Here is a 25,760-nt window from a genome sequence, read left to right on the forward strand (position 1 = left end):
CATGCACCGAAGCCAGGGATTATTCTACATCAATAATCATTGGTATTATATTGTCCACAAATAGGCTAATAGTGTGTGTTGCATTAGGGGTGTGGAAGCCAGAAATTTGGGGATGGGAACAGATGTAAGAGGCCATCAGTTCCATCAATGAGTTGAAAATTAATGGCAATAAAGGACAGCCTTGGCGTTTTCCGTAGGTGATAGGAAAAGGGGTGGAGAGTAACCCTGAGGAATATACACGTGCTGATGGGTTTGGTATAAAGAGCCATAATGGCAGAGAATATCGATCTAGTAAAACCAAAGGTTGACAGGACCTTGGCTAGATACTCCCAATATATCCTGTCAAAAGCCTTCTCTGTGTCCAAGGCTAGAAGCAGAGAAGGCTTCCCCTGTAGGTTTGCCATATGTATGACATTAATCAACCTGTGGGTGGCGTCCGAGGTCTTGCGGCCCTTTGTAAAACCTGACTGATCAGGATGGACGAGCAAAGGAAGGACATTCAGCAGGTGTTGGGCAATCATTTTGGCATAGATCTTTAGGTCAACGTTTAAAAGGGATATTGGCCTAAAATTTTGGGGAGTAGTAGGTTCTTTCCCTGCCTTCGGAAGAGTAACTATCAGTGCTTGTAACATCTCAGGAGGGAAGGAAGAAGAGACAGCAGCTGTTTTGTAGATATTGACCATATGTGGCGTTAACATATTTTTCTAAATGATTTGAAATATTCCCCAGAAAAGCCGACTGGGCCTGGGGATTTGTTACTGGATAATGAGTCTATGACTCATTGTATTTGTGCATCAGTAAATGGGGAGTTCAATGATTGTAGTTGGGTTTGAGTTAATTGGGGTAGGGATACCTTTTGTAAAAATTCATCTATCATCTTGGAAGTTGACCGGGGTGTTTTAGGGTCTTTGTTGAGATTATACAGCGAGCTGTAATAATGGCTAAAAGCATTCGCATTATATTATTATATCAGCATTATATAGCATTATATATATAGCATTATCTTATGGATGGTGAAGTTTAGCTTTGGAGGTTGGATGTATAATATAAGGTATTTTAGTATTTTGTCTATGGCACCTAAGACTGTGTGCTAAAAGTTTACCTGCCCTATTGCCCTCTGAGTAGTAAGACATTTTTAATCTTCTAGATGCCCGCTCAAAGTTTTCCAAAAGGATGGCACGAAGCTCGTGTCGTAGATTAGTTAACTTCTTGAAGATTTTGGTTGATGGTTTTCGTTTATTTTGGGTGTCTAAGGCAGAAATTTCTTTAGTAATGGAGGTTATTTGATGGTGCCGCTGCCTCTTTGCCCTTTCCCCAAATTTGATAAACATTCCTCTAATATATGCCTTATGGGCATTCCAAAGAATAAATGGATCACTGACTGATTTCTCATTATCCACATAGAAGTTCAATAGTAGCTTATCCAATTCTGACTTTACATCAGGTTGTTGGAGTAGCTGAGGGTTAACCCTCCATACAGGGTTGGACCTCACTGTGGATGGGTCTTCAATGATCATCCGTATGGATGCATGGTTGGACCATGTGATGTCGTTGATGGATATCAAGCTAACTCTAGACAGAAGCCACATGTTCACTAGGTATAGATGACGGTGTGGAGGTGAGAAGAACGTGAAGTCCTTTTCACTAGCATGATGGCACCTCCATGCATCGTGTAGGTCCTGTTTGTGTATAGATAGTTGGAATGCTGGAGATTTGCTTCTTGAAATATAAGTGGAGTCCATAGCTGGATCGGGAGTTAGGTTGAAATCCCCACATAATAATAAGGAACCTTGTTGATGTTCACAGGTAACCTGCCAGCTGTCACCCCTAATAACCGGAGTTGACCGAGCCGGGGGAACTGGACTTTGTTTTACCAATTGAGGGATTGAACCCAAGGGAAGGATTTATGTGCTCTGCCTGCATTCAGTACTAGAGTAACAAGTGCCATTGCCCATAGCAACCAGCGGGAGCTTCCTGTTGAATTATAGCTGCCTGCTTACCCAGTTACCCCAACCATGGCTGGGACAGACACTTTTGCAAAATCCTGCAATTAAGTGACTATTTTACCATGTGCTGTCACCCATGGCAACTACGGCAGCCGATCGAGCCCATGGATAACAAATATGTCCAGCGATCTGCTATTGCTGGACATCCTGAACTTTTGCTTCAAACTCCTGATTTAAACAGTGAAGTGTGCCTGGAGATGTGTACTGTTGATCGGGGTGAGCCTGTGGGTGCCTGCGGGCGGGACTTTGTTCCCTTCAGTGAGGCATGGGCTACAAACTTTATTGTTGCTACCGGAAAAAAAAAAAGTCAGCGGTCATCTGCTCTCATTTGCTCGGGCACAGTCGGTGCTGAGCAACATGCCCAGACAATTCCTGCTAGTTAGTGTGTCTGCCAACTTCAGTTCGTCTAACAAGGGGTTACAGCAGTGTGCCAAGGGAGGGGCCTGCCTATCAGTTTCACAGACGCCAGCCCTAGAGGAGACCCAGCATTCCCTTCTAGCAGATGCCACAAGGCAGAGGAGCAAGATGGTGGATCGTGTGTTTCCTGGTTGCCTGATCTGCAAGAGCAGATACTGGTGGAAACCAGTGTTCAGTTGGAGCATTGTGGGGGATTCACCCTCGGGATGATTGAGGTGATAGAGTGACTGTGCCTGCTGTGTCCAGAATGCCAGATACTGACTGTGGTGGTCATGCCTGAATCCAGTGCGGTCATTGCAGCGAAACGCTCACACGGCTTGCATCCAGCCAGCAGGAGCCACAGTACTACGATGTGGGCCTGCACTCAGGACTATGACGCTTGCAGCTGCGGAAGTCTTGGAAGGCCATAGTGGGCCTGAAATCATCGCTGAAAGGCGGAATGGAGTCTGAGCCTGGTGACTCCCCCACGAACACCAGCGACATAAGGGAAGAGGAGTCTGTCGCGGCCTGGTCGGGAACTTGGTGACTGTAAGTACTGCCCAGGTGGAACCAGAAATTGTCCCTGAAATGCCGGCTGCTCCTATGTCCCTTGCTAGCCCCACCTGGAAAGAACCAGTGCAGGAGGGAGATGTGCCATCAGGATAGCCAGGAGGGGAATGCGAGGACAGGGCCATAGATTGGGGTTCTCCCAGACTACAAGCGGAGTTCGGGTACCCAGAAGAGATGGCAGATTGATTGTCCCACAGTAGCTCGGAGGAGCAATGGGAGATAGGAAGCTCCCAGGTCCAGGAAATCCAGTCTGGTGTGGTAGATGTGCCAGATCCAGCTATGGGAACTGAAGAAGCTGCAGGAACCCCCATCAGCAGCAAACAACTCTTTTACAACAGATCCTCCACCACCCAGACCAGAGCAGCTGAATACAGGCAGTGGGTCAAGAGGTCCCCCAATGCTTGTGTCCTGCCAGGAAAAGGGAAGCCCAGAGAACTGCCCAGGTTTTCCAGGTTCCAGCAGGAAGTTCAGCGGAAAGTTGCTTTGGAGTGGAGTCTGGACTATCCTTATGTCCCTTCTGACACTATGGACATCGTTGAGAACTCCCGGGGAGAGTGGGAGGATGACCTAGTGTGGGAGTATTTGCACATCACCAAGCCTTCGGGCCCAGGTCTCCTCATACTCTGGCACCTGCAAAGGCTTGGTGATGTGCAAATACTCCCACACTAGGTCATCCTCCCACTCTCCCCGGGAGTTCTCGGGCCCGATTTGAGGACATTTGAAAGGAATGGATGCTGAGGAGAGCACTCTACAAGGACAGGGTGATGGCCTACAAGAAGTCACTCTGTCTCCATCAGGGAGGAAGGGGTCGGTAGGAGGAGACTGCCCGACCCACAGTTCTATGCGTGAGAGGACTGTTGGAGTGTGCAGCCCACCATTGAAATGGCCACATGGACTGCTGGAAGGTTGCAGAATGTGTTCCTATTTCCCTGACTCTTTTGCAGGATCAGACCGGCCTGGCACTCTGTGCCCGATGGATGGACGTTCCTGTTGTTGGACGCTGGGTGAGGTCTGATTGGTGAATTAACTCTTTAAGGAGCCTGATAGTCCAGAGAGGGGCCCCTCCCACCAGCAACTCCAAAGAGAACTGTTAACTTCTCATGCTGCGTTTTTTTTCCCCTCTGTCTCAGTCAGCCGGTCATAACCCCCTCCTGACAGAACAAAAGAAAGAAATGTGTTTGAAGTGATGCATATGGTCTTGACATTGTTGTTTCTATCAGCAGGCCATAACCCCCTCCTGACAGAAAATTCTGTAAAATGTATAGGTAGGTGTTATAGGGCAGTTTACCTGCCCTATTGCCCTCTGAGTAGTAAGACATTTTTAATCTTCTAGATGCCCGCTCAAAGTTTTCCAAAAGGATGGCACGAAGCTCATGTCGTAGATTAGTTAACTTCTTGAAGATTTTGGTTGATGGTTTTCGTTTATTTTGGGTGTCTAAGGCAGAAATTTCTTTAGTAATGGAGGTTATTTGATGGTGCCGCTGCCTCTTTGCCCTTTCCCCAAATTTGATAAACATTCCTCTAATATATGCCTTATGGGCATTCCAAAGAATAAATGGATCACTGACTGATTTCTCATTATCCACATAGAAGTTCAATAGTAGCTTATCCAATTCTGACTTTACATCAGGTTGTTGGAGTAGCTGAGGGTTAACCCTCCATACAGGGTTGGACCTCACTGTGGATGGGTCTTCGATGATCATCCGTATGGATGCATGGTTGGAGGACTGCGTGAGAGGACTGTTGGAGTGTGCAGCCCGCCATTGAAATGGCCACATGGACTGCTGGAAGGTTGCAGAATGTGTTCCTATTTCCCTGACTCTTTTGCAGGATCAGACCGGCCTGGCACTCTGTGCCTGATGGATAGACGTTCCTGTTGTTGGACGCTGGGTGAGGTCTGATTGGTGAATTAGCTCTTTAAGGAGAATGATAGTCCAGAGAGGGGCCCCTCCCACCAGCAACTCCAAAGAGAACTGTTAACTTCTCATGCTGCGTTTTTTTTCCCCTCTGTCTCAGTCAGCCGGTCATAACCCCCTCCTGACAGAACAAAAGAAAGAAATGTGTTTGAAGTGATGCATATGGTCTTGACATTGTTGTTTCTATCAGCAGGCCATAACCCCCTCCTGACAGAAAATTCTGTAAAATGTATAGGTAGGTGTTATAGGGCGTACACACGGTCGGACTTTGTTCGGACATTCCGACAACAAAATCCTAGGATTTTTTCCGACGAATGTTGGCTCAAACTTATTTTGTCTACACACGGTCGCACAAAGTTGTCGGAATTTCCGATCGCCAACCACGCGGTCACGTACACCACGTACGACGAGACTAGAAAAGGCCGGTTCAGAACCAAGCGCGGCACCCTTTGGGCTCCTTTTGCTAATCTCGTGTTAGTAAAAGTTTGGTGAGAGACGATTTGCGCTTTTTCAGACTCGTGGCTTTCGTTTTCTGCCGTTCAGTTTGTGCTTGTGGGTTTGTATCTGCTCTTCAGTGCATGCAAGCAAGTTCCGCGTGACTTAGTCATTTTATTCTTGTTCGTTCGTTACTGTTTTTCAGGTCGCTCTTCACAGGCCTTGCTGTTCTTCAGTGCGTTCTGTTACTTCGTTCTGAGCAGCCGACCGTTTTCTAGCCATGTTTCGTATGCGTACTCCTCGTAGAGTTCGTGCTGTGCGGGGGCTTGGTGTTGGGGTCCTGACCTTGACACAAGTCCAGTCCATGAACAGGGTGGGGAGGAGTTCATGGACCAAGAATTGGTTGCTTCAGCGTGACCAGTTCTCTCATATGCCTTTGCTCCGTGAGATCCATGAGAATAATCCTGATGATTTCAGGAACTTTCTCAGGATGACGGACCCCGTGTTTCACCGTTTGTTGGCTTCGCTGACCCCCTATATCAGCAGGCAGGATACCTGCATGAGGCAAGCCATCACTCCGGAGCAGAGGTTGGTCGCTACCCTGCGGTATTTGTCCACAGGGAGAAGCCTGCAGGACTTGAAGTTCTCGACAGGCATCTCCCCCCAGGCTCTGGGAATCATTATCCCAGAGACCTGTTCTGCCATCATCCAGGTCCTGCAGAAGGAGTATAGGAAGGTAAGATTTATATCCTTTTATATCACATTTTATTGTATTGAATGTTTGCTAATATATTGTATTTCTTTCCTCATTCCCTAATTACCATGATTGTAATATGCTGTAAATGTCCCCTTTGTTCTCATGTATGCTGGATTTTTAGGTAATTATTATTTTAGGTCCTTCATACATATTTGCCCTTCGCTAACCTCCCCAGCATGGTCTCTCCTGGCCCTATATTCACCTCATGTAGTCACTTAACAATGTATTTTATCAGCTCCATAGTAGTGCTTTACCCCAAACACCCCCTAAAATGTTTGGAAATGTTATTTTTGATTTAAATTCAGGCAGAGTGCCAGAGGTTTTTTTTTTTTGTGGTGTCCCCAAATAATTTTTAGTAACCCTCCCTCCCCCAACTGCTAAGTCAGCTGATCCCAATTCTCTATCCTCAATCATCTATCTGCTGACTTTGCCAAACCCATACACACTATACCCATCTCTTTAGTGCTCAGATGTATGGATGAATTTCCCAAAGCATGTAGTGCAAGGGCCTGCCTGTATACTTTCCAATGGTACTGTTTAAAGTTTTTGGATCCTATTATTATCTTGATAGGTAATATCAGAATGTCCAAATGTCCTCAAATGTGTACAATGTGTATTTATATCTTTGTATTATGACACTTCTTACCTGTCCAGTGGTCTGCCAATAGTGTAACTAAGGAGGGTCTGTTCAAAGTAATACCCATTATTTAGGCATTCATCTCTCAATGAAGTGAAGAGGGTTACCTGTCCAAGATTTCCACACACCCCCTATAATGTTAGAAATGGCCCATGAGGGGGGGGGGAGGGGGGAATATGATAGGTGTACCTTATACTTTGGCCTTGTTAAATTCCCCTTAGTAAATGCTATCTGGAGGTTGGCCAAGAATGTTTGTGTCTAATCTGCTTGCCATGTTTCAGAGTAAAAATAGTAATGTTTATTGTTTTTTCCTCAACAGTTTCCTTCCACGCCACAGGAATGGCAGACTGTGGCCTCCCACTTTGCCGAGCGGTGGGACTTTCCTAACTGCGGAGGGGCAATTGATGGGAAACACGTCCACATCGTCCCACCACCCAACTCGGGGTCGTACTATTATAATTAGAAGGGGCTTAATAGTATAGTGATGTTGGCGGTGGTGTCGGCTAATTACGACTTCTTGTATGTGGACGTGGGGAAGAATGGCCGGATGTCCGATGGTGGAGTCATCGCCCAGACGGAGTTCTACAGGCGTCTCCAGAATGGCAGCTTGGACATGCCAGCTCCAGAGGACAATGTGGAAGGACTCCCATTTGTGTTCGTTGCTGTTGAAGCGTTTGCGCTGGGGGACCACCTGATGCGGCCATTCCCAATGAGGACCCTCACCCCGGAACAGAGGGTTTTTAATTACCGGCTGGCCAGAGCCCGAAGAGTGGTGGAGAACACATTTGGAATCCTGGCCAGCCGGTTCCGACTATTTCTGACACCCATCCATATGGCGGAGTATAAACGGAACCATATTATACTGGCGTGCTGTGTTCTCCATAACTTTTTAAGGAAAAATTCGGCCAACTATGCTGGCTCAGTTGGGCCTGAGGCCGGAATCCTACATCAAACCACACTGACGGCGCTTGAAAGTGGCCGTCCTGGCTTGCCCTCCCTGAGTGCCCGTGATGTCCGGTTACGCTACCTGGAGTTCTTTGCGGGTAGGGGGGCTATCAATATGCCAGACAATCTGTGAAGCCTTTTTATAATAAAAAAAAAAGAAATTCTTGGTGGACATTTACTGCTTGTGTTTGTTTTAGCTGACCCTGACAGAAAATGTGTCCAGAAAATGTCGTGATTGTGTAACCTTATACAAAGCACTGTTGGCTGTTATTTCCTAAATGCAAAAACACATTTCACTACAAGTGCACTTGCAACTGCACTGAAACTGCACTTGTAGTGCAAAGAGGATTTGCCCTTAGGAAATAACCCCCATTTTTGCTGAAAACAGCAATTACATCACCCCAAAAGTGTTGTATTGTAGTGTTGAGACAATAATCCACACATTCTTGAGTAAGCAACTTTTTTATACCTGCACAATCACATGTGCATTTACCAAAGGTTTTTAAAACAAACCAACATGTTTGTTGTATAACAATTTTTGCAGTAGCATTATCAAAAATCGAAATGTCCATTTCAGATAAAACAGGCCTGTGTAAAACCAACAAGAAAGACAAAAAACTTGAACTTACAAAGTTCACATTAGGTAAAACCTGAAGGCTATATCAGACATCAGTATTTAGGAACTGGGTTTGATATAGCGTTCAGATGGGGGGAAATCACCCCCAGAAAAGCCAAATTTTGAAGATGCACACCAATTTACGAATGTCAACATGTGCTATCTGCCATCAGGGGGGATCAAGGGATGTGTTTTGGGGGAGCAAGCCCTTCCTCAATGCTACTTTATAATTGAGGAAGGGGTTGCACCCCCAAAACGCGTCCATTGATCTCCCGTGATGGCAGATAGCACATGTTGACACACTGTGTGCATCCTCCAAATTTGGCTTTTCAAAACATTGCAAAAAGTTTTAAAAGATTGGACCACAATCCAAAAAGTGATTTTGTGGGGTTTTAAATTCGCCCCAAAACATCAATGATGTTATTATTTTTTTTAATCACATCATTGATTTTTTGCTGTATGTTTTGCAGTTCTACATTACACCCCATGATCTCCCTGATCAGGATCTGGGCACTTTCTGATGTGAAACGTTCTGGATCCCTCACATCACGATCACCTAAAAAGAGAGAAACAAAACAAAAACAGGTATCAAAACCTGCCACCATCCATCTCTTTTACCTGAGCCTGTGGTCGCAGACACTCACCTGTTGTGGTGCCAATCTCCACTACATCTTCTTCTTCCTCCTGCTCTTCTTGGGTTGGTGTTTGTTCCCCTTCTTCCAGAGGTGGGGGGTCTGTGGTCTCCTCGGATGAGGGGTGTCCTCCGAGTCTTTTCTCCCCTATGTAAAACAAAAATGGTATAATTAGCACACAGATATTTGATGGCAGAACTAGAAATAGGAAACATTGCTTGGAAGTGGGATACAATTGTCTATTTTAGCAGAGTTCCAAGATGTATTTTTTTTAATGCCCTTTGTCAAGCTGCAATACTTTACCTGTTTGGTACAAGCTTCACAGATGTAGCCCCTCCTATAGTATACACTGGAACACCTGTGTGGCCCCTTAATAAAAATGGTGTTCTGGGGTCCCACACTAGTGCTTCAGTGTCCAGATGTCTCAGTGTCCTCTCCTTACACAGAATCTAGTTTGCATTTCATTCTAGTAACAAACCCATCTACACAAACAAATATTTGGCATCCAAGTAGGCCCAAAAAAATGTGGGAAAATGCATATGGCCTAAACAATGGTGTTTTAGAGGCCGAAAGAAAAATGTTTGATACGAACGAATAATGGGCCCATGAACATTAAAGTTGCCCTTTTAAACGTTACAATTAATAAAAGCATATGGAGCAGCACGAATGGAATAAAGACAGAAAGAATAGGAACACAGCACAACTACTTACTTTTTTGCAGCACTCTCCGGATCTTTCGGTACTGCTCTGGCTCTCTCAATTTCAGGTCCGACCACCGCTTCCTGAGCTGATATTTCGATCGTCGTACCCCGAAATTCTTCTGCAGACTTTTGATCACTTTCGTCATGATCTTGGCCTTTCTGATATTGGGGTTGGGGTAAGGCCCATACTTTCCGTCATAGTCGGACTTCTTCATGATGTCGACCATCTCCAACATCTCCCCAAAGGACATATTTGTGGCCTTAAAACGTCTCCTTCTGGATCGGGACGTGTCCGGATCCGGGCTTTCCTCCTCCTCCTCCTCGTTCCTGCAATTATCACGCACCTGCTGTGACTCCGCCATGTGCTCTTCTTCCCCCACTGCGCCGAACGAAAAGGGGCGGGGAATAGACTAGAAAGAACGCCAGGGGCGGGCGGAGTTACACGCATGCGCAGTGTGTATAAAGCGTAACACGCGTGCGTATTATGTACGATCTGTGAGCGGAGGAAGGAGCATTGGACACGCCGATCGTAAGAACGAAGGTAAGAGACAAACTTGTGCCTATACTGCCTCTACATTGAAGCCTATATTGTAACAAGATTAGGAGAGTTTTGTCTGACATTAGGCTTTGTCTTGTGTTGTGTCTTGCAGTGAACATGGATATGCTACTGAAAGACAATGACTTCATGTCAGTATTCGTAGATATGTTAAGGGAGCTGCCCTGTCTGTGGGAGATTAAACACCCCCATTTCAAGAACCAAACAAAGAGGAAGGCAGCACTGGAGCAATTGTGTGAAATTGTGAAGCAGGTGATCCCCACGGCAGACATCACCTATTTAAAGATATTAATTGGTGGCCTGAGGAGCACATATCTAAGGGAGCGCAAGAAGGTCCTGGATTCACAGAGATCCGGAGCAGCAGATGACATCTATGTCCCCAGGATGTTGTACTACGACAGGCTGCATTTTCTGGCAGGCCAAACTGAACCCAGGTCATCCCTCTCCAGTCTTCCTTCCACGCTTCCTTCCCCCCCGGCTGAGGCTTCTGACGCCCAGCCTGGGCCTTCCAGGCCACATGTGGAGGAGCCCAGATTGAGCCAGGTATAGCATTCCTCTAAATATTTCTGCTTGTCCAATCAGTGATGTTAACTAGATGTTAGTTGGGAGTACTAATTTAGGATTGTGATTGATGAAGCAAAAACTAAAACCATGTCCCTTTTTCATACACAGGGAAGTCTCAGCCAGGGGGTGGCCGGGCCGAGCCGGCTGGCTGATCTGCAGGTCCCTCCACCCCCACTGGAAAGAGAAAGTGGCAGTTGGAGGAGTGCCCTAGAGGAGGCTACCAGAGGACTCTTTTGGAGGGCTACAGAGGTCCTGGGAGCACCACACACCGTGGAGGAGGACATTGCTGCCGTCATTGCATATAAAATGCAGAGGATGGAGGAGGGCCAACAAGTCATGTGTGAGGCACTCATATCGGAGGCTCTTAAGAAAGGTATGAGGGGCAAAATTACACCTCAGAAACACCTTTGCGTTGGTCCTCCTCCTCCTCCTGTAGGTCCTCCTCCTTGTCCTCCCTCTCCTCCAGGTCCTCCCAGTCCTCCTCCAGGTCCTACTCCTCCTCCTGCCACATCTCCAACAGCACAGCCACAGCCGGGAAGGAAGCGTGGAAGGAAGACCAGAAAGTGAGGACCCTGGATCCAGTCTGGTCGGCCAAAAGATGCAGCCTCTTGTAGTACCACAGCCTGGGGACACACATGTCATCTGCTGCTTTCCAAATCTCTGCGACTTCTGGACGAGACTGCCCTCCCTTACATATGGACTCCTCAGGCCACCAATTTTGATGTTCAAGAATTGATGTCTGCCGTGGGGGTCCCAGGCTTCGCTAATTTCTCCTGTTGATCCAGTGTTGCCTTCCTCTTTGTTTGGTTCTGATCCCTTAATAAAGGATTTTTGTTTTGAATTATACTCTCCTATGTGTTTTACTTCAAAAATGACAGTTTGTTTGTGAGGATTCAGGTACATTTCAAATATACAATGTGAAATGAACAAGGGACACCAACAACAAACAATCTCCTTGAGATTAAATAATAAAAGATATCAATGGTGTTTGGGTAACTTGACACACAAAACACACCCAAAAATATTCTGGAGTAAAAATAAAAATAACATTGAACAAAGATCAGCCTTTGAAAAAATCCAAACATTAAATAAAAAAAAGGCTTAAAATCCCAAAAAAAATTAAATAAAAAAAAAAAAATTCTGTCAGATGTGACAACTAATAACAATATATTCAGGGAATCCCAATAAAAAAACAAAAATAAAACTTTGTGAGAAGTCTGTGTGAATATGAGCAGCAAAACTACTTCATTCTTGTCACATTATAAAGAAGAAGAGAGTGCGCTGTATTAAACCATTTTTAACATTGCAGCGTGACGAAAGTGCTGTATCCATTGCGAACGCTAAGTTTACCAGAACGAGCTGTTCCATCTTGGAATTTCTTCTGAGCATGCGTGGCACTTTGTGCGTCGGAACAGGCCACACGCAGTCGGAATTGACGCAATCGGATTTTGTTGTCGGAAAATTTTATCTCCTGCTCTCCAACTTTGTGTGTCAGAAAATCCGATGGAAAATGTCCGATGGAGCCCACACACGGTCGGAATTTCCGACAACACGCTCTGATCGGACATTATCCATCGGAAAATCTGACCGTGTGTACGGGGCATTAGAGTAGGATGTTGCTCTGCTTCACAGGACCTCTTTGGATGGGATGGCTGTCCATCCATCTCTGGCTGGAGCCAGAAATCCTGCGGGCAGAGATTTCCCTTTGGGGGAGATGCTGTGGCATAATGTTCAGTGTATGTGATTGTTATTAGTGGTAGGAGCTTGTATTTAGCTGTATATTGTGTAAATACCAAGAAGATTACTATATTTGTATATGTATTTATTTGTGTATAGCCCTATCCCAGTTTGTTTCCTTTTCCCCTTCCAAAACTGTATTTTTCATGAGATGCCCTTGCTCCTGGGCCCAGGAGCCTATTTTTGTAAATTTCCCAGATAAGGGACTAGCTGGATATTAGGGGGGGGGTGGTGGTGAGTGTTGCACCCTCTAGTGTACTAGAAGTGTAGTGGTTAGGTTTTTGTTAGTATAGGCAAATATACAGGCTTGGCTGGCAGCCAAGTCTGTCTGTTGTTTTGATCTGGGTTGAGAGTGACTCAGAGCAGAGCTGGTGACTCACAGGTAGCATCACCAAGACCTCCCACATCTTTCCAAATCCTTCTAGAATATTCTGGAAAGGAAGGAGGAGAGGGGAGGTGGAGCTGCTTGGGGTGTTTTGAGGAGCCCTGACCAATCCACAACTTGGACTGGCAGGGGGCAGCCTCCTTAAATGCTCAGGGTCAGCCCAGCTGTGGGATGAGCTGTTTGGGAGGAAGCTGGAGATGGAGTGCTAGGCTTTCGTGGCCTTTGGGGGAGCTCCTCAGTCTAGAGCAGGGGTCTCAAACTGGCGGCCCTCCAGCTGTTATGAAACTACAAGTCCCATCATTGCCTCTGCCTGTGGGAGTCATGCTTGTAACTGTCAGCCTTGCAATGCCTCATGGGACTTGTAGTTTCGCAACAGCTGGAGGGCCGCCAGTTTGAGACCCCTGGTCTAGAGGGTAGACCTTGGGCCTGGGGCTCGGATGGCAGAGGCAGACTGAACCTTCTTAAAACACGTGGAGGTGTCCTGGACAGGGGGCACAGGAGGAGAAAGAGAGGACAGCAGGAGAGAGCACTGCCAGGGAGTCTCCAGGGAGGAACAACAGGTCGCAGCCAAGAGGGCTGGTGAGTGACACACAGTCAGGAGAGGACTTGGGGAGGCACATCTGAGAGGACTGGGATATTGCAGTCTGGGATGGGTGCATAGCCAGTGGAGTGGACTGTGGTGGCACGGGCAGTGGAGAGAGGTAGCTGCAGCCAGGAGGGCTGGCAGGGCCTGAAGATGTGGTGCTGGACTCAGTAGCCATGTGGACAGCTAGCACCAGGACTGCCCACTTACCTTTTGCTATACCAAAGGGGCCCGCGGTCCCTGCCTACAAAGGGCATTTGCCAAAGCCTGGCTCAGCCAGTGATAGGTCTAAATCTCAGTGCTAGCTGGTCCTGGAAGAGCAAGCAAGTGATGTGCTGGAGGTGTTAATGAGAGATAGTCTGCAAGCAAGTGTTGTGCTGGAGCTGAAGTGTGGAGTTGTATATACTGGAGATATATATAGTTGGTCCCATATATTTTTCTGCAATCAGTTGGGCATCTCATGAATGTCTATAAAGATCAATCAATGCAACTAAATAAATGTAGCTACAGCTGCTGAACACTAAGGGTCAATAAATCAAATCCCATAAAGACATAATAAGAAGACATAATAAGAAGACATAATAGGACCCTATTCTCAGGGGTCCACGTTGGGAGGTGAGCTGCTAGTGACTCAAGTGGTAGAGGTCTCTCACGGATTCACCTGCATGGTTGTATTTGCATGATTATGTACTTCATTTTGGTGCTTATACTTTTGGTGCTTGTACTTTAGGGAGTCCATACAGGCATGGTGTAGCTTCTCTGGGATAGAGATGGTATATGGTCTGATCAAGTGATTTTGACTTTTCTAGCTGTTGCAAACAGTCTATCGCCTTTTTCCTTTACCTATTAGTGGGGTCCTGCTTTTGTTGCTGAGCTGCGATGTATGATGTATACCAGCTTAAATCAGGTCCTTCTTGCTTATTAATGGACAATGTGCTTGTATTTTTCTCTCTCGCACACTGCCCTATAGCTGGCCACAGAGGGCTAATGAAGTGACCTCTTTTCCCAGGAGACTATCTATATGCACCACTATGGTTGTGAATGCAATATTTCAAAGAGAAGGGGGGAGCTTTAAATGAGGCACATATGTGGTGTGCCTCCATCCCTGGTACATATGTATGCAAAAAGAAGGAAAAAGTGGGACTTTGAATGAGGTGGCTGACATGTGGAGGTGAATTTGAACAAATAAAGTTTATTGAGCAAAAACATTATATGAAACATGGCAGTATATAAACCACATATACTCTGGTATACTAAATCATATTAATCCATCCACACGTAACATACAGGTGTGGTATGGATATAAAGTACATAGGTAAAAGGTTTCTATTGAATACATTGAATGAAATAAATTTATATAAAATTGCATTGGACATGGAAGCAGCACTAGCAGCAAGAGTACAGATAAATAAATAAAACAATGAGACCTTAATTGATACCTCAAGTAAATAAATAAATGGTCTATTTGAGACAAAAGTCAACATCATAATTCATTGTAGATAGGGGTCAGCATCACATATAGCTGACGCGTTTTGTGTAAAAACACTCTTCAGGGGAGGATGCTCAATCAATCTATAAAGTATAAAAAATGGTAACATTAGTCTAGTTGTAAATAATATAAAGGAAAGGCAGATTGGCCCATCCTAAATACTTACAGAGGGTCCAATATGGTAAAATACTGCAGCCATGCGACCAAGACCTCAAACATGATCTTTCCCGGGAGCTGAGGTAATTGAAGGCCGTGTGCAGGCAGGGTACATACAACCAAATCCCCCGATGACACAAAAACATGCTGCTGGTAGCTATGTGAGAGAAAAAAAGGGTGTATGAATGTGATGTGAAAAATTGTATAATAAATGTGTAGATTGTGTGAACAGGAGCCAATGGCATGAAGAGGAGTGAGGGATAAAAAAGGTGAGGCCAAAGAAATGTGGCTAGGCTCATTAAGAAACACTGGCATATTCTCACCAATGATCCAGTTCTGAGGAGTGTGCTCCCTGCTAAGCCACAAGTTATTTACAAAGGGGCTCCTTCCCTTAGAAGCAGAGTAGCCCCTAATATTCTCGACCCTCCTTCTGTTAAAAAAGGATTCTTTGAAAATCTGACTGGTTTCTACCAATGTAGGAAGTGCAGGGTATGCTCCCTGAGTGGTTGTGTACATAGAAGAACGCATAAGTTTGTTTCTACCAGCACTTCAGAGTAGTTCGAGATCAAACCATTCGTGACATGCTCAACAGAGAGGGTTGTTTATCTACTTCAATCTTGCAGACTGCAATATGTAGGCAGGACCAAGCGCCCCCTCTCTGTTAGGCTCAATGAGCATGTGATGAATATTTTGACCGGGTTCCCTAAGCACCCAGTATCCAGACATTACCTTGAGGCCCACAATCGGAATCCTGCTAAAACCATCTTTTTGGGGATTGATAAGTATACCACACATTGGAGGGGGGGACTTCTGATACGTGGGATCTCAAGGCTTGAGATGTCATGGATACATAGACTGAGATGTTATACCCCCTTTTGGCTCAATGTAGAGGTGGACCTTAATGCATTCATTGACAACTCTTAATTATTATCTAGTCAATATGTACACTTGGTGTGAGTCCTCGGTGGCCTAGCCCAAATTATTTTCGGTGCGATTTTTTACTATCTGCCTCAGTTCTTATGGTTTTTAACTTTCATAATTTTTGCCTCATTCATTTTTAGCATACAAGAGCGAATAAGAATAACTTTTTCCTCCCTTCAATAGTATTTTACCATTGGACCCTCTGTAAGTATTTAGGATGGGCCAATCTGCCTTTCCTTTATATTATTTACAACTAGACTAATGTTACCATTTTTTATACTTTATAGATTAATTGAGCATCTGCCCCTAAAGAGTGTTTTTACACGAAACGCGTCGGACATATGCAATGCTGACCCTTATCTATAATGAATTATGATGTTGACTTTTGTCTCAAATAGACCATTTATTTATTTACTTGAGGTATCAATTACGGTCTCATTGTTTTATTTATTTATCTATACTCTTGCCGCTAGTGCTGCTTCCATGTCCAATGCAATTTTATATGAATTTATTTCATGCAATGTATTAAATAGAAACCTTTTACCTATGTACTTTATATCCATACCCCACCTGTATGTTACGTGTGGATGGATTAATATGATTTAGTATACCAGAGTATATGTGGTTTATATCCTGCCATGTTTCATATAATGTTTTTGCTCAATAAACTTTATTTGTTCAAATTCACCTCCACATGTCAGCCACCTCATTTAAAGTCCCACTTTTTCCTTCTTTTTGCGTGAATGCAATATTGTTTTTTGTTTACAAACTATTTTTATTAGGTACAAAAAGTGGTACAAAAATCTTTTGTCATATGCCATAAAAAGTACAATACAGGTATTTTACACATAAGGACTTATAAAAATATATTGTGTGTTTGTTGATAGATATTTTTCTTTTTTTTGGAGAGGCAACAAGATAACAATAATCTCTATAATTGCAATATATATACATATCTTATCTCATATTGTTCATCGGATGCCACTTTTTGGTAATGTTATTTAGGGTTGAAAAAGAGATTGGAAAGGTTAGACCATGGGTCCCATTTTTTATTATAAAAATTATTAGTATTCTGTAATGTGTGGATTATTTTTTCCATAAGATTAATATTGTTGATTCTGGTTTTCAAATATGTTAGAGGAATTGGTGAGGATTTCCAATGGAATGCTATCAACCAGTGTATTGCTACACATATTGTGCTCATATTATGTGTGGAGAGTCCAATGATAGGGGAAAATAGGAGACAGTTGTGGAGAGTGAGATTAATACTTCTATCTGAAATTTTGGAGGCAAATTTTTCTAGTTGCTTCCATATCTGCGTAACCTTCTCACAATTCCAAAAAATGTGTGAGAATGAACCTATGGAATTGTAACCTCGGAAGCATGTCTGAGGAGTATCTGGGAAAATGTCATGAATTTTAACTGGAGTATAATATCACCTTGTAAATAATGTAATTGCAGTCTCTTTAATCGTTATTGATCTTGTACATTTGTGTAAATTATTGATTCAATTGTCCCATTTTTAATTGTAAACTAGAAAATACACTCTTGCTCCCATTTGTGCATGTAGGGGAGTTTGTTTTGCTCTATGTTATTAACTAAATTAGAGTATATTTCTGATATCAGTCCTGTTTTTCTAGGTGACTTTAGACATATGTTTTCGAAGAATGATGGTGGATGTGAGTTTATTGTTTGGAAATATGTGCTAAAAAACGTCTAATCTGGAGGAATTTTTTTAAACTCAGTATTGGGAATCTGATGTTGAGATTTTAGTGAAGAGAATGAGTTGAAGTTGTTTTCTAAAAAATTAAAGAGGGATATCAGGTTGTTGTTTATCCACCATGTGAAGTCTCCAGCTTCATGTGTATTTAGGAGGAATTTTGGATCGCCAACAAAAGAAGCATGTGGGGGTGTGTTAGATATCAGATTATATTTTTTATTGTGTAGTTTCCATAGTTGGCATGATTGTGAGACTAGTTGATTAAGAGTGTCTAAGGTATGGTTTGGAATCTTGTTTCCCCATAATATACCTGAGATAGAATATGGTAAAATGGAGTCTTTTTCAATTCTAACCCATGGGATTTTGGGGTTGAGAATATGCCATTGTGCTATTTGTGACCATCTGGCAGCTAAGTAATATAACCAGAAATCTGGGAGGTCAAGTCCTCCATTCTTTTGTGATTTGTATAATACTAATATGCCATCTGAGCTATAGTATGCCTAAAATCAAAAATGCGGGTTTCCTAACTGTGTTGATTGTCATAAACTGTTGTTAGAATTTTAAGTGTGCATGGGAATCATTAAAGTAAATGTAAAAAAAACAAAGTCTAGGGAACCATACGTCATAGGTGTTGCTAGAGTTGAGTGCCCGGGAAACAAGGTTGTGATGTAATTTTTTTCAGAGTTTGATGCTTAGCTAAGGGAAGCTTTCCTAATTTCCTCTTTCGCTTTGATGTGTCGTATGGAGGGGAAGCTATTGTAAGACTTTCTTTTGCTCTGTGCTGTATCTAAAGTCTGATACTTTTCTTTATTTTTAAAGAAGGGACAGTTGTTTCTGGTAAAAGGGATATGAGGATTTTTTCTTGTGGAAGTAACTCTATGCTTGGGAGGCTTTTGCTTGCTGGAGGGGAGGAAGGGGGGTGGTTGGGATTTTTTCCAAATGCCAGCACTTTGTGTTTGTTATATACTCCTGACTTCTGTACTTGTTACAATAGGCTATATGTTACATACTTCTGACACCTGCAGGGGCAGACTGACCATTCGGTAACTCGGGCACTATCGGGCACGGGTTGCCAACCTTAGTAAAACCAGGGACAGATTGTAAAAATCTATGTTTTTTTTTACATCTGTCCCTGAAATGTCTAACACGGACATCATTTTGATGTAAAATTCCAGAGGCTTTAGCTGCTCCGCCTCTCCTCAACCCCCTCCGCCAATGAGAACACAGAGTACACGCCCCCTTCCCCCGTGCGGCTTCTTTGATTTCAGAGCAGGAGATGCCGACATCTGGAGGAGAGGGAGGCGGGGACACAGCCTGCAGTGTGGGATGGGCTGCAGGCTGACACAAGGTAAGATGACTAACTTGACTGAGTTAAATGTAGTTTTATCAGTGCTTTCTCTGCTGAGCAGGAAGAGGAGGAGGAAGCTGTGTTTCCTCTAGCAGAGCTCCTGTCTCTGAGGCTGTTAGATCGTTTTTCTGTGTATGGAGGAGTGCACTGCTCTTGGAGGAAGGATGTTCTCCCCCAATCTCTGCTACACCTCCCTACTGATTACCTACCCACCAGTACACAGACACATCATTCTCCTCTCCTGTATTACCACCAAATGTGTCTGTGAGCTTCTGAGGCACTACAAGTAGCAGCATGCCAGGAGATGGGGCAGCAGCAGTGTGTTCAATTAGGCTGATTTCCAGATGAAAAGTTCTGGTGTGTGTATACTGTGTGTGTATGTATATGCTTAATGTGTGTGTGTGTGTTTATGTGTGTGTATATGTATACTGTATGTAGCGGTCATAATATATGTGTAACCTAATGTTATGTTATATCTTATAATCAGGCGCCATCTAGCGACCAAAATATAAAAGGACCGCATCTTTATTTCTTTTATTGTTCAGAAGTTGACATGGAAGTATTTTGTTTGTTTACATTTGGACATTAACTTGACCTACCCACATTGCTCAGTAACTCCCACAAACCTCAGGGAACAGAACTGCATTGTGGGAAAATTATAAAAGGGTTGGGCCATCTTAGGTCTCTTGAAAAAGCATGACCAGCCTGGGAGGATCTGAGTGAGGTCTCCAGCACAGTACGGCCTACCTCCACGGAACAGCGATCCGAGCAGCAGTACTGTGACACGCCAGAGAGCTGAACTGACGGTGGGGCAAGACTGGGAAGGAGCCAGGGGAGCCGGTCAGAGTCATCTGGGAGTTCCGGAGCGTCTTGAACTGTGGAGCGGAGCAGTGCAGCAGTGCCGGCTGGAGACCGAACCCTGTACATCAGAACGGAGTCTTCTGACAACACTATCCTGGTTGGGTGAGAGGGCTGTTGCCCACAAGTTTCTTGATGCACTTTTATACATCTGTCTACACAAGGCAGGGACCCATAGTCCCACAAGCAAAGTCAAGCGAATTTAGTATTGAGTCCCTGGTATTTTAAGCTTTTTGGAAAACATAGGGAAGGGTTATCACCCCGTGACATTTGTTTTTCTGTCTTTCCTCCTCTTTAGAAGATTTCACCTCACTTTTTGTCCCAATGACAAATGTTTTTTGAAAATTTGGGTTTTTTTGTGGAACAAGGATTGGAAAGCATCAGTGGAAAGGAGAAATGTTTTTCCCATATTAACTCTTACAGGAGAGAATTTCCCTTCCTAGGGGTAGATTTCATCTCACTTCCTGTTGTCTCCTTCCGTTTGCAAGTAGGAGTCGTTTGTAAGTTAGATGTTTGAAAGTAGGGGCCTGCCCTATATACTCAGCAGAAATTTGGCCCTTAGGTGTTGTTGTGGCCACAACAACGTAAGCCCTCACAGGGCCCTGCTGTGAAATATTAGATCAAGAATTGTAATTACATGCCCCTGTTGAACAGGGGCAGAAAAACTGGGCCTTTGGTGGTGGTGGTGCTGGTGCCACAACACTGTAAGTCCTCACTCGCTCTTGGTGGGTGCAGAAATGGGCCCTGCTGTGAAATATTAGATCAAGAATTGTAATTACATGCCCCTGTTGAACAGGGGCAGAAAAATTGGGCCTTTGGTGGTGGTGGTGGTGCTGGTGCCACAACACTGCAACCCCTCACAGACACTCTAGTTGGAACGCAGGAACGAGCCCTGCTGCAAAGTATTGCATCAAAAATTGTAATTACACGCCCCTGTTAAACAGGGGCAGAAAAATTGGGCCTTAGTCACTGGTGCTGGTGCTACAACACTGCAACCCCTCACAGACACTCTAGTTGGAACGCAGGAACGAGCCCTGCTGCAAAGTATTGCATCAAAAATTGTAATTACACGCCCCTGTTAAACAGGGGCAGAAAAATTGGGCCTTAGGCACTGGTGCTACAACACTGCAACCCCTCACAGACACGCTAGTTGAAAAATTTTCCCTTAGGCATTGGTGGTGGCGCCCAGAACCAAAAATGTTCTTTCAAGCTATCAGCGTGATGATTGAGCAGGAAGAGGATAATTACTCAGGGATAGTCACTCAGCATCAGCATAGGCAGTCTTTGAAGGGATCTGAGATTTAAAAAAAAATTATTCGGTTACATCAGCATCAGGTGCTTGGTAGCTGGTGGTGATCCAAGACTGATTCATTTTTATGAAGGTCAGTCGATCGACGGAGTCGGTGGACAGACGCACCCTGTGATCGGTTACAAAGCCTCCAGCAGCACTGAATGTGCGCTCCGAAAGAACGCTGGATGCAGGACAGGCCAGTAGCTCAATTGCATACTGTGCAAGCTCTAGCCAGTGATCCATCCTCAAGACCCAGTAACCCAGAGGATTTTCAGTGGGAAAGGTGTCCAAGTCTGATCTTGCCCCTAGGTATTCCTGCACCATGTAAAACAGACGCTGGCGATGGTTGCTGGAACCGATCACACCTTGGGGCTGCGGACCAAAAAATTGTCTGAACGCATCGGTCAGACGGCCGCCTTCTCCACCGCTCCTTCTTTGACTGACCGAAGCCTCAGCAACACGTTGTCCAGAAACAGGAGTTTGTAACCTCCCAGTCTCTGGGAACGCGTTGCACATCCCGAAGATGTTTCATCCTCTGCTCCCTCTGTGATGGCAAGATAAGGTCCGCAACCTTACCCTTGTAACGTGGATCAAGGAGGGTTGCCAGCCAGTATTGGTCCTTCTCCTTGATACCACGAATACGAGGATCCTTACGCAGGCTTTGCAGGATCAGGGAGGCCATGCAGCGTAGGTTTGCTGAGGCATTCGGTCCGGAGTCCTCTGGGTCACTAAGGACGACATGGTCCGCAGCCACCTCCTCCCAGCCACGTACAAGTCCATGTGTTTCTTGGGACTGATCCCTTAAAGACTGCTGCTGATGCTGAGTGCTCCACCTCCATACTGACACAATCTTCTTCCTCCTCCTCCTCCTCCTCCTCGTCCTCTTCCTGTGTGATCGGCGGGCATGCAGGAACACTGTCTGGATAAAGGGGGCCTTGAGAGCTAAGGAAGTCCTCCTCTTCCTGCCTCTGTTCTGCCTCAAGTGCCCTGTCCATTATTCCACGCAGCGTGTGCTCCAACAGGTGGACAAGGGGGACAGTGTCACTGATGCATGCACTGTCACTGCTCACCATCCTCGTGGCCTCCTCAAATGGTGACAGGACAGTGCATGCATCCCTGATCATGGCCCACTGGCGTGGGGAAAAAAAACAAGCTCCCCTGACCCTGTCCTGGTGCCATAGTCGCACAGGTACTCATTGATGGCCCTCTGCTGCGTGTGCAGCCGCTGCAGCATGGCCAACATTGAGTTCCACCTGGTGGGCATGTCACAGATTAGGCGGTTCTTGGGCAGGTTAAACTCCTTTTGGAGGTCCGTCAGCCGAGCACTGGCATTATATGACCGGCAGAAATGCACACAGACTTTCCTGGCCTGCCTCAGGACATCCTGTAAGCCCGGGTACCTGCCCAAGAACCGCTGCACCACCAAGTTAAGGACGTGGGCCAAACAGGGCACATGGGTCATTTGTCCCTGTCGGAGGGCAGAGAGGAGGTTGGTGCCATTGTCGCAAACCACCATTCCTGCCTTAAGTTGGCGTGGCGTCAACCACCTCTGGACCTGCCCCTGCAGAGCTGACAGAACCTCTGCCCCAGTGTGGCTCCTGTCCCCCAAGCACACCAGCTCAAGCACCACATGGCATCTTTTGGCCTGTGTACTTGCGTAGCCCCTTGAATGGCTACGGAGCACCGCTGGTTCTGAGGACAAAGCACAGGAAGAGGCCATGGAGGAAGAAGAAGAGGAGGGGGTGGAGGAGAGAGGTGTGTCACAATCATTAGCATTTTGGAGGCGTGGTGGCGGAACAACCTCCAACACTACTGCACCTTGTCTTGCATCCTTCCCAGCTGCCAGCAGAGTCACCCAATGCGCCGTGAAACTTAAGTAACGTCCCTGTCCATGCCTGCTGGACCATGAGTCAGCGGTAATATGCACCTTACCGCTGACCGCCCTGTCCAGCGAGGCATGGACATTGCCTTCCACATGCCGGTAGAGAGCCGGAATCGCCTTCCGTGAGAAAAAGTGGCGTTTAGGTACCTGCCACTGAGGAATCGCACATTCCACAAACTCACAGAAGGGGGCAGAGTCTACCAACTGAAAATGAAGAAGTTGAAGTGCTAGCAATTTTGCCAAGCTAGCATTCAACCGCTGGGCATGTGGATGGCTGGGAGCAAACTTCTTTCGGCGGTGCAGCAGCTAGGGCAGGGAAATTTGCCTGGTACAATCTGACGTCGGTGTACCAAAAGCAGATTGCCCACAAGTACTTGGCTGTGACACACCTAATTCTACACCTTCATTCCTCTCAGTGCAGGTCTCAGAGAGGACTGAAGGTATAGTGGGGTTGGAGATCTCAGCTGATGAGGAGCAAGGAGAGGTCCTCTTTGTTCTTTGGTGTGGGTCTTTTAGATACGCTTGCCAACGAACTGCATGGCAGGTCAACATATGTCTGGTCAAGCATGTGGTACCCAAGCGGGAGATGTTTTGGCCATGCGAGATATGTTGCAAATAGCAGCGGTGCGATCTGATGCACTCGTCTCAAAAAAGGCCCACACCAAAGAACTTTTTGAATAACGCGCAGAGACTGCAGCGCCCTGCACATGTGGAGCTTTGGGGTATGATGCAGTCAATGTGCTGCCCTTAGGCTGGCCCCTGGAGGGCATCCTGCCTCGTTGGTGATGTGCCGCCTCCTCCTCCTCCTCTCTCCTATCAGGCACCCACGTTGAGTCAGTGACCTCATCATCCCCTCCCTCCTCATCACTGGAGCAAACCTGGCAGTATGCTGCAGCAAGGGGAGCATGACTGCCAGATTGCTGTCCTTCTTGGGCACCCCCTCTGTCCGTGCTCATGTTACTGCCTTCATCGAGCTCAGTATCATCATCAGAGCCTTCCAAACACTGGGCATCCTCCTGGAGCATGTACCCAACACTGTGGTCAAACAGTTCGAGGGACTCCTCAGGAGGACATGGTGGGGCTAGGGAAGGAATCACTGATGACATTGAGCCGAGGGAAGAGGCCGCTGCTTTGCCAGACAAAGTACTCTGGGCATGGGTGAGAGAGGATGAGGAGGGTGAGGACAGCTTGGTCATCCACTCGACCAAGTCTTCCGCATGTTGCGGCTCAACACGACCAGCTGCCGAAGGTTTAGCTTAACACTGTGAGCAGGACGCACCCCACTAACTTGTAGGTTTAGCTGAACAATGTGAGCAGGACGCACTGCACTAACTGTAAATAGTCTAGCTGCCTAACTGTGGTACTAATAGGAGCAAAAGAACACCAGCAATTTTCTTCAGGTAGCTGTATATACTGTAACAAGACAAGCCTGCCTGTCAGTAAGAAGATAACAGGAACGGATCTAGCTGAACACTGTGAGCAGGACGCACTGCACTAACTGTAAATAGTCTAGCTGCCTGACTGTGGTACTAATAGGATCAAAGGAACACCAGTCATTTTCTTCAGGTAGCTGTAAATACTGTAACAAGACAAGCCTGCCTGTCAGTAGGAAGATAACAAGAACGGATCTAGCTAAACTGAATACAGTGTATATATATATATATGCAACACCTGGAAAGCATATATATACACAATACACTGTAAGTGCAGCTAACTGACTGACTGTTCTGCCTAATCTATCTAACTCAAATCAAATGTCACTGTCTGTCTCTCTCTCTCTCTCTCTCAATGAACGCCGGAACACACACTACACAGGGCCGCCGTGCAGGCGGCCTTATATAGTGTGGGGCGTGTACTAAATCCGCTGAGCCATAATTGGCCAAAGCCTCCTTGGCTTTGGCCAATTACGGCTCTCTGTTCAGGCGGCGCTGTGATTGGCCAAGCATGCGGGTCATAGTGCATGCTTGGCCAATCATCAGCCAGCAATGCACTGCGATGCCGCAGTGAATTATGGGCCGTGACGCGCCACACGAATTTGGCGTGAACGGCCCATATCGTTCGCAATTCGGCGAATGGGCGAACAGACGATGTTCGAGTCGAACATGGGTTCGACTCGAACACGAAGCTCATCCCTACTAGTGGGGATGTCTTAGATGCGGAAGGGGGTGACACCCACAAGATCCACCAACAGTTACAACAAGCTTACCGTCGAGTGGTCAGAGAGAAGGAAGCCCCGAGAGAAGAAGTGGGGCGGTTGTGGAGCTTTGAGAGTAAAGCAAGAACACTATGGCCGGGAGAGGTTGCTCAAATGATGTCTACTGTAAAATTAAAGTGGGACCAGTCGGGATCATTTGTAGTTTTGGAAATGGAAGAGAAAGTCCAAGCAGGAGGCCTGGAGATGGTTCCTGAATTGGTTCCCATCTGGGATTTGTACCGAAGAAGGAAGAGAATGCCCATCCGACTGAAGAACGTGACGGACCAGCCCATCACGCTGAGGCCTTGGATGCTAGTGGGACAAGTCAGTGCGGCCAATCTTTGGCTCCCAGGAGAGGTGACAGGTGAGAAAGATAGTCAAGGTCTGAAAAAGGAGTTACAGCACTGTGCAGAGAACTTGCCTTCTCAGTGGCAGGAATGGGTGAAATCCCAGTTGAAGAGGTGG

The sequence above is a fragment of the Aquarana catesbeiana genome, linkage group LG02 (assembly GCF_042186555.1).
Source record: "Aquarana catesbeiana isolate 2022-GZ linkage group LG02, ASM4218655v1, whole genome shotgun sequence".
Classification (NCBI taxonomy): Eukaryota; Metazoa; Chordata; class Amphibia; order Anura; family Ranidae; genus Aquarana; species Aquarana catesbeiana.